We start from the raw sequence: 9,240 nt of genomic DNA, 5'->3' as shown, positions 1-9,240 counted from the left end.
GCTGGCATTCAAGCCACCTCCGTTCTTTATCTTGCTGTGTAATCCTCAGGAGAGTGATATCGCTCATGGTAACCTGGTTGAAATACGGGAATTTAATTAAGGGGACAGAGGTGGCCGTTCCTACTGGGCTGTTTGCCTGTGGCTGAAAAGAAATCCTTCCCTGCAGTTAGCTAAGCGCAGGGGGGGAGGGGGGAATTGGCCCAGAGCTTTTCGCGTTTGGCTAGCAGGGATCTTCCCTGATACCAGCCACATGGTGGGGGGAGGGGTAAAGCTATCATCCCAGAGAATTCATGGCGGGGTGGGGGGTGTTAGTTTGGTTCCTGCAGGGATCTTCCCTGATACCAGCCACGCAGTGGGGGGAGGGATAAAGCGATCATCCAGAGAATTGTATTGGGGCGGGGTGGTTAGTTTGTTTTCTGCTGCTGAATGTTAACAGGAAAACCGCAGCAGTCAACAGGCTTTGCTTGGTATGTGGGAAAGGAGGGCGCAGAAGCCGAAAGACAATGGCTTACCATGGCCGCATGCAAGCCGAATTCTGTTGCCCGGACCTGCGTCTGTGATCTCTAGCAGCAAAGCCACAGGCACTGAATATTAAGAGGCAAAATGCGACCTTGCACAGAAATCACATGTGCTATGTAATGTGAATAGTGTTGTTCACCGTGAAAGAGTATAAGCATTGTTCTGCAAAATGTATCTTTTTAAAAAATTCTCTCCTTTTTTCCCTCCCTCCAGCGGCTGCAAGTTCTTCAAGTCTCCCTCCTCCGTCCAGAAGGCTATCACAGATAAGGCGTCGGAAAAAGAAGACGCGAGACAAGATGTTCGCAGAAATCATGGAATCCACCCGCAGTGACAGACCTCATCTGAATGAGTGGAAGGACATGGTTTCAAAGTATAGGAAAGAAGCCAGTGAACATGAGGACAGGAGGGACCAACGTGAGGACATGAGGGACCAACGTGAGGACAGGACAGACACTCGAGATGAGAGGTGGTGGCAGGAAGATCAGAGGAGGCAGGATGCAACGCTGGAGCTGCTGCATGAGCAAAGAGACATGCTCCGGCGTCTGGTGGAGCTTCAGGAACAGCAGCAGGATAACAGAGTGCCGCTACAGCCCCTGTATAACCCCCTCCCCCCTCGCCATGTTCCATAGCCTCCTCGCCCAGACGTGTAAGAATGCGGGGTGGGGGGGGAGGTTCCGTACACCTTCCCATTCCACCCCAGTGGACAGCCCAAGCAAAAGGCTGTCATTTTTTTAACCGTTTTTTAGTGGCCTTTTCCTTCTCGCCGATCCTCCTCCCAAACCCCACCCGGGTTCCCTCCCTCTTTTTATAATCTATTATAAAGAATAAATGATTTTTAAACGATAGTGACTTTATTTGGTTTTAAAGCAAGCTGGGGGAAGGGGGAGGGTGGGTTCCTTACAGAGAATGAGTCAATAAAGGGGGCGGGTTTTCATGAAGGAGAAACAAACAGATATTTCACACTGTAGCCTGGCCAGTCATGAAACTGGTTTTCAAAGCTTCTCTGATGCACAGCACTTCCTGGTGTGCTCTTCTAATCGCCCTGGTGTCTGGCTGTGTGTAATCAGCAGCCAGGCGATTTGCCTCAGCCTCCCACCCCACCATAAAGGTCTCCCCCTTACTTTCACAGAGATTGTGGAGCACACAGCAAGCACAAATAACAATGGGGAGATTGGTTTGGCTGAGGTCTGAGCGAGTCAGTAACGATTGCCAGCGACCTTTTAAACAGCCAAATGCACATTCTACCACCATTCTGCACTTGCTCAGCCTGTAGTTGAACAGGTCCTGACTGCTGTCCAGGCCGCCTGTGTATGGCTTCATGAGCCATTGCATTAAGGGGTAGGCTGGGTCCCCAAGAATAACTATTGGTATTTCAACATCCCCAACGGTTATTTTCTGGTCCAGAAAGTAAGTCCCTTGCTGCAGCCCTTTAAACAGAGTAGTGTTCCTGAAGACGCGAGCGTCATGAACCCTTCCCGGCCAGCCCACATTGATGTTGGTGAAACGTCCGTTGTGATCCATAAGTGCTTGCAGCGCTATTGAAAAGTACCCCTTGCGGTTTATGTACTGGGTACCCTGGTGCTCCGGTGCCAAGATAGGGATATGGGTTCCATCTATCGCCCCACCACAGTTAGGGAATCCCATTGCAGCAAAGCCATCCACTATGGCCTGCACATTTCCCAGAGTCACTACCTTTCATAGCAGCACCTGAGTGATTGCTTTGGCTACTTGCATCGCAGCAGCCCCCACAGTAGATTTGCCCACTCCAAATTGATTCCCGACTGACCGGTAGCTGTCTGGCGTTGCAAGCTTCCACAGGGCTATCGCCACTCGCTTCTCAACTGTGAGGGCTGCTCTCATCTTGGTATTCTGGCGTTTCAGGGCAGGGGACAGCAAGTCACAAAGTTCCATGACAGTGCCCTTACGCATGCGAAAGTTCCGCAGCCACTGGGAATCATCCCACACCTGCAATACTATGCGGTCCCACCAGTCTATGCTTGTTTCCCTTGCCCAGAATCAGCGTTCCATGGATAGAACCTGCCCCATTAACAACATGATCTCCAAAGCACCGGGGCCCGCGGTTTGAAGAATTCTGTGTCCGTGTCCATGTTCTCATCACGCTTGTCGTTGCGCTGCCACCGCCGCTGCCTCCTCGCCTCGTTTTTCTGGTCCTGGCTCAGCATAAACTCCACAAGAACGCGCGAGGTGTTTTCAATGTTCATGACTGCTGTCTTGAGCTGAGCGGGCTCCATGCTTGCCGTGGTATGGAGTCTGCAGTGTTCACCCAGGAAAAAAGGCACGAAATGGTTGTCTGCCGTCTGTTGCTTTCATGCAGGGAGGGAGGGAGGGGTCAGGCTGTACCCAGAACCACCTGCGACAATGTTTTTTGTCCCATCAGGCACTGGGATCTCAACCCAGAATTCCAATGGGCGGGGGAGACTGCGGGAACTATGGGATAGCTATGGGATAGCTACCCACAGTGCAACGCTCCAGAAATCGACGCTAGCCCCGGAACATGGACGCACACCGCTGAATTAATGTGCTTAGTGTGGCCGCATACATTCGACTTTATACAATCTGTTTCCCAAATTCGAATTATATAAATTCGGATTAATCCCGTAGTGTAGACATACCCTTATAATTAGAAAGCTTTCCTAATATCTAATCTAAATCTCCCTTGCTGCAGATTTAGCCCATTACTACTTGTCCTGCCTTTGGTGGACATGGTTATGCTTCTACCTAAGGACTGTTCAACCTCTGTGAATACAAGAATCAAAATCCAAGTAACTGCTTCTGATCACCAACTCCTTCCCCTCCAACCCATTGACTTTATCGTGGTCGGTAGCTTTGGCACAGCTTTCTTTCTCTCTCTTTAGCTCATTCCAAATGAAACTGTTCAATGGCAGGTGCATAATTGATGCTTCCTTTTCTTAGTACATAGAGGCTGAAATATATTTCTGTTAAAAATCTGAAGAATGACATTCACAGAGTGTTAAATGATTGACACTCCAAATGGAACTCAGCACAGCAATTATTTGCCTATGCTAAGATTTATCGCTTTCTTTTGTAGTAATGCTGTCAATTGTGTACCTCCCACCCATGGAAAATCTTACTTCCTGAAGGAAGCATTTTAGTAGCCTGTAACTTCTTGTGAAAAGATGCAATACTGTATAGGAAGCAGATGAAATATAGGTAGATTAGAATAACCAGATGTGGAAATATTAAACCATTTCTCAAGTGCCTCCTGTTTTAAGTGCACAGTGTTACAGAAGTATTAAGTTCTTGTTTTGGTTCACTTAAATGTGAGGGTAAGTGGACACTTAAAACACTGCAGCTGTGCTAATGCAGTGCTTAAGTGAAGAAACTCCTATGCCAACGGGAGAGCTTCTCCCATCAGCTTAGTTAATCCACCTCCCCAAGACGTGATAGCTGTGTCGATGGGAGAAGCTCTCCCGTTGACATGACGCTGCCTACACAGGGGATTAGGTCGATGTAACTGCATTGCTCAGTGTGGATTTTTCACACCCCTGAGCAACATAGTTACACCAATATAGGTCTGTAGTGTAGACCCGACCTTTATTTCCAGAAAGTAATATTGTACTATGGCTAACACATCTTCCCTTTCATCTGGATGTTGTCTTGGAGACCACCCTGGCAACAATCAGAGTCTTAGAGGCAATCCAAAGAAACTCCCCGCTTGTCTGCTGAGGAGCAAGGCAAATTCCAGCTGGACAACACTCTGGGTGGCACGTCGGAGGTGATCCACCGCAAGGCACTGCAGAGGATATATGCTGACAAAGCGGCCGACATCATAGACGGGCTGAGGAAAAATTCATTTGTTGCCGTTCCTATTGTGCTGAAATGGTACTTCCCAGGTTTCGTCATTATTACTTGTGTTTGAGTAAAACTCATCGTATGCTAGGCACTATCCAAACGTATAATACACACAGAGGCTCCAGTTGAGGAAAGCATACAGTCTGAGAAATGCAGATGCTTTTTATGTTCTAATAAGTGGTTGCGTTTCATAGTACCCAGCTACTATTGTGTCTAGTAAAGCCAAAACATCACTGGCCCTGCTGGCAGGATAAGGATTTTTTATTTTTCCTACCCAAGATAGGGCAGTCTTGAGTTCAAAAATCAAGCTGGGGTGGGGTTCTGTATTGTCAGTTTTGGACACAACTGAGTTTGATCCCATTATAAATCCCATCTGTGAAAGTGAAAAAGACTTTGAAGTGTAGAGTCTGTATTGGATTCAGATTCCAACTAAAAAATTACTGTGTTCTACTGCCAGCCTCCTGATCAGAAAAAGGAAGTGAGTGCACAATATTGAGGGGGGGCCAGAGACCGCTCTCTTGAATAATAGTTATAACGGGCAATTTCAACTCCCCACATATAAAATGTCAACCTCTGGAGAAGGTGAGGAGAAGGAGTTTTTCAATATTTTAAATGATTGCTTCTTGTAATAGCTAGTCTGTAGCTACACAAGAGGAGAGGTTATTGATTTAGCCCTGAATAACTCTTAGATTCTGAATCAAGAAATAACTATGGTCAAACCATTGAGTGGTAGCGATCACAATATATATCAGTCCAGCATCCTTGGTGGAAGGGATCATACCAAAAATTAGTACTGTGATATGAGATGTAGGAAAGTGGAAGCTAAGTCAAAAGTTGGACACTTTTACAATCTTCAAAGCATAGGTTCCTGATCTATAGACTACAGGTCGTCAATGTGGTCTTGAATAGAAAGAGAGGTGGTTGACAGAATCTTCTTATACAGCCTCAATCTCTGCTATGAATTGAAGCAAATATGCCATTACTGTATATTGAAAAACTAACAAATCCCCCACCTAGCTGGAATTCTGTGTTGTGGTCACCCTATCTCAAGAAGGACATCTCAGTAATAAAGGACTCAGAAATGAGCATGGGGGGGAAGATGAGGCATGGGAAGACTGTGAGAAGTGATTGATGGTAATGAGACTGTTTAGGTGTGAGAGATAGTGGTATCAGAGGTGTTTTTACAGAGGTATACAAAATCTGATTGCTGCTGCTATTTACCTTTTCATATACGGACAAGGGGATATGAAAATGTGAAAATGAAAGGCAGGAAATGTAAAATTGATGAAAGGAAGTTCTCTTCTCTAGTACCATCTGTGTAGGACTTTTTCTCTTGTGTCTTAGAACCTTAGCACAAGACTTTCCGAACTTCCTTAGCTCTTCCTTTTTTTACTCTTGAGGGCAGCCATGGTAGAGTGGAGTAAGAGCCAACCCCCTAGTGGTCACCACGTGTCACTCTTGAGTTTAAGTGCTGTCTTCCACCCAGTTCCTTGTTGAGCATGGTCAGTGAGCTGTAAAGAGAAGGTGGAAATTGAACTACAGTATTCAAAGAATGTGCGGAATGTGCCCCTACTAAACCGGCTGAAGGGGATAGTCCATAAATGAATGGAAACTAACCTTTGTGTTCTTTATAGTTTCTCTGTCCTCCTGGCTGGTTCTGGATTTACACAGCAAGAGGCTACAACAGCATTTTGATGGAACCGTGTCATCATACTTTTCCACTTTCCCGATACATCTCTAACAATGTAGAACAAAGGATAATTAGAAATGAAAGTAATTCCCTTTAGCATTGTAGTTGCGGATTGTCAGATCTTTATTATGGTGGCTCCCTAATGTCCCCGTCAGAATTGGGGCCCCGTTATACAAATGCAGAAAGAGAACTCATGTCTGGAATGACTTGCTTTTATGTTGCATCATGTTGAGGACATCTGCAGTCTCTAGCAGGTTCTCTACTGAGGCAGGGCATAATGTGAGAACTAGACATAAAGAAACGAGAGATGAAAGGAGAGGGGTAAGACTATGAGAAGGTGCTCTTAGACACCAGGGTATGGACATGGTATGAAAACTAGATTAGAGGAGGGATATAGGTTTGCGAAGGGACTGCCAAGTAAGAGGTACTTCTGGGATCTGTGTGCTTCTAGACTCCTGGAATGTTCAGCAATTATATCTCTGCAAAGTTCCCATGTCTCATCAAAAGTATGTAGGCTGCCTAGATATAAATTGTGATTCCTTAATCCTCAGTGAAGAGAAAGAGCTGTTTTTTCCATTATGTCAAGATGTGAGAGGTCGAGGGTTGTCTGATTCCCAACTTGTGGTGTTTTTCCTTTAAACATGATCAAGTTGGTTACAGTGCACTCTTTGTGAAGTGACAGAATGGACTTCTTTCTTCTAGGCTAGGTATAAGCTGGCTGAGAGGTTCAGAGTTTTGTGTATGCCTGTGTTGCATGGGGTGAAAAGAATATCTAGTTACAGGACCATAACAAGTATCAGAGAAGTTTGAGAGCTCTGAAATGTCTGGCAAGTGGTTAAATCCATGTATTAAATAAATTATGGGATGTCACAGATACCAGGGACTCTTTGGGGCAGCTGGTTACAACAGTTGAGATTTCTGTTATTTGTAACTTCTCACAAAGCAGAATTCTGGGATATTGACAATGAACCCAGACCCAGTCCTGGGACTCTGTAGGAGGTATACGGGGGAAAAAAAAAGTTTGGTTTATGTTCTGTTGAATGCCCTCATCATCACTCGTTAGTGGGGTATAGCCATGCATTTGTGGCCTATTTAACCTTCTGTAAAATAACATAGCCACAAAACCAATCTAAAGATTCATGGCCATTCCTGGAGAATTTTGCTATGCACGTTGTACCTCATTTGAAGTCCTTCTGAAACTTTCTGCTGTTTCAGTGGGCAATGGGCACTGAGCAGAAGCCTTACTGCTTCCAGATTGTCTGGTCTAGGTTTTTATCCTACACCCATCAATGTGGTATCTTAGCATCTCGTAGCTTCTGTTTTGTTTTTTGTTGCTGCTAAGGTTAAAGATGAAAGAGGAAGAGTGGCGAGAAGCCCAGAGAGGATTCAACAAGGTCTGGAGGGAGCAGAATGAGAAACATTACCTGAAATCCCTGGTAAACACCAGGGCATCAGCTTCAAACAGAATGACACCAAGGCCCTGTATGCAATATGTGTAGGCCCTTGACACCAGAACTTGGGTTGTTGTGATGGATAATGTGAACTCTGGCCCTTCCCCCATAGGATTTGGGGTTGTAATGAAAGAGGAAATCCAGTTCACTGGCAGTGCTTTGTACAAGGGTCTTAAAGACGTGGTAAGTTGCATATGTGAGACTCACCCATGCTCTGTGTATTTTGTCTTCCTCCCTCAGAGGCAAGAGCAGGCATCAGAAGATAATGCTGGAGTACCCATAGGCCCACACCTGTCACTAGCCTATGAGGACAGGCAAATCCTGGAGGATGCTGCTTCTCTTTATCATCCACCACGTGAAACAGCAGACAGGAATTCAGAAAGAGGACAAGTACAAAATCAAGCAGATCATGTACCACTTCATTCCGGACATGCTGTTTGCTGGGTGGTGCGAGCTCTCAGACGTGGAGGAGGAAATGGATGTGGATGAAGCCACTGGGGCTGCGAAAAAGCACAACGGAGTTGGGGGCAGCCTCCCTAAAGCCAAGCTGCTGTTCAGCAACACAGCGGCCCAGAAGCTACCGGGGGGAAGGGGCGGAGGGGGGATGAAGTGTACAACCTCTTCTATGTCAACAACAACTGGTACATCTTCATGCGGCTTCACCAAATCCTATGCTTGCTGCTGCTGAGGATTTGCACCCAGGCTGAGCGGCAAATCGAAGAGGAGAACCGGGAAAGGGAATGGGAGCGGGAAGTGCTAGGCATAAAATGAGACAAGAATGACAGCCCAGTGTGTGGATCTGGTACTTGATCTGTTTCCTGGTGTCTTGAGGAATCTGTGTTCCTCCCTCTCACCTGCCTTTAGGTCTTGTCTCTGTAAAATCCGGTACCTGCATTTTGGTAGTTTCCAAAATGTGAAATATAAGGATGCTGGTGGGCACTGAATGTAGCACAGCATGTTATCAAGGAGGAGATCTCTAGACCTGACCCTGGGGCTTGGAACATCCTACTTCATGGGGCTGTGGGGGAGAGGCGTGGTATTTTGTATTGCTTTAACACTCCTTGCCAGCTGAATTTCTTAATTTTGGGTTGCGCTATTTTTCTACCTCATGAATTTACAAGTTGGATAAAAATCTTCTCTTGCCCCAAGCTTGTTATAAAATATCTCAGTGGAGGAGTCAGCCCCTGGCAATTGACAAAGCAGTCAGTTTTGGCTCTGGTATTAAAAAGTGTGTCTCCTTTTAAACTGGTGTTCAAATGATTTACCGACTAAAGAAAGCAGGGCAGGCCAAACCCAAGTAAGTCCAGGCAGTCCTATGTAGACCAGTAAAGAGCCTCCTTGATCTTCCATTTTCTGTTACAATGTTCGTGTAATCTGAGTGGTCTCAGCAAATATATGTAATTAGAATTCTCCAAGGGATGGTTTCCTTAGTGGTGATAATGCTACAGTACTAAACTGCCTATGGCTGCCTGTTTCCGGCCGGCTAAAACCGGAGTAAAGTAGCTAATTTGGATTGAAGCAAAGGAGGAAGTGTGGACAGTCTTTGTTGGCCTTGAGGGATGCAGAGGTGTTTGAACCTATAACAATTAAAAACAAACAGAAAACACAGAGAACTTTTCAAATTCCCTTTAAATTGGCATTGTTCCTTAACCAATATTTTTAAAAACTTTATTTTCATCTTCCCTTGATGCCTATACCGCAGTGATGAGTGTTAGTTCAAAACTGGGTGTACCCTGAATGGCTTTT

At 45.7% G+C, this 9,240-nt stretch overlaps 1 pseudogene; it reads left to right on the top strand.

The window, feature by feature from the left end:
* The first annotated feature begins 3,418 nt into the window (after positions 1 to 3,418).
* LOC117883895 lies at positions 3,419 to 9,194 on the top strand (annotated as a pseudogene).
* The last annotated feature ends 46 nt before the right edge of the window (positions 9,195 to 9,240 follow it).

Source organism: Trachemys scripta, chromosome 10 (assembly GCF_013100865.1).
Source record: "Trachemys scripta elegans isolate TJP31775 chromosome 10, CAS_Tse_1.0, whole genome shotgun sequence".
Taxonomy (NCBI): Eukaryota; Metazoa; Chordata; order Testudines; family Emydidae; genus Trachemys; species Trachemys scripta.
Note: the sequence above shows the minus strand (reverse complement) of the source record. Positions and strands in the feature narration are given on the sequence as shown.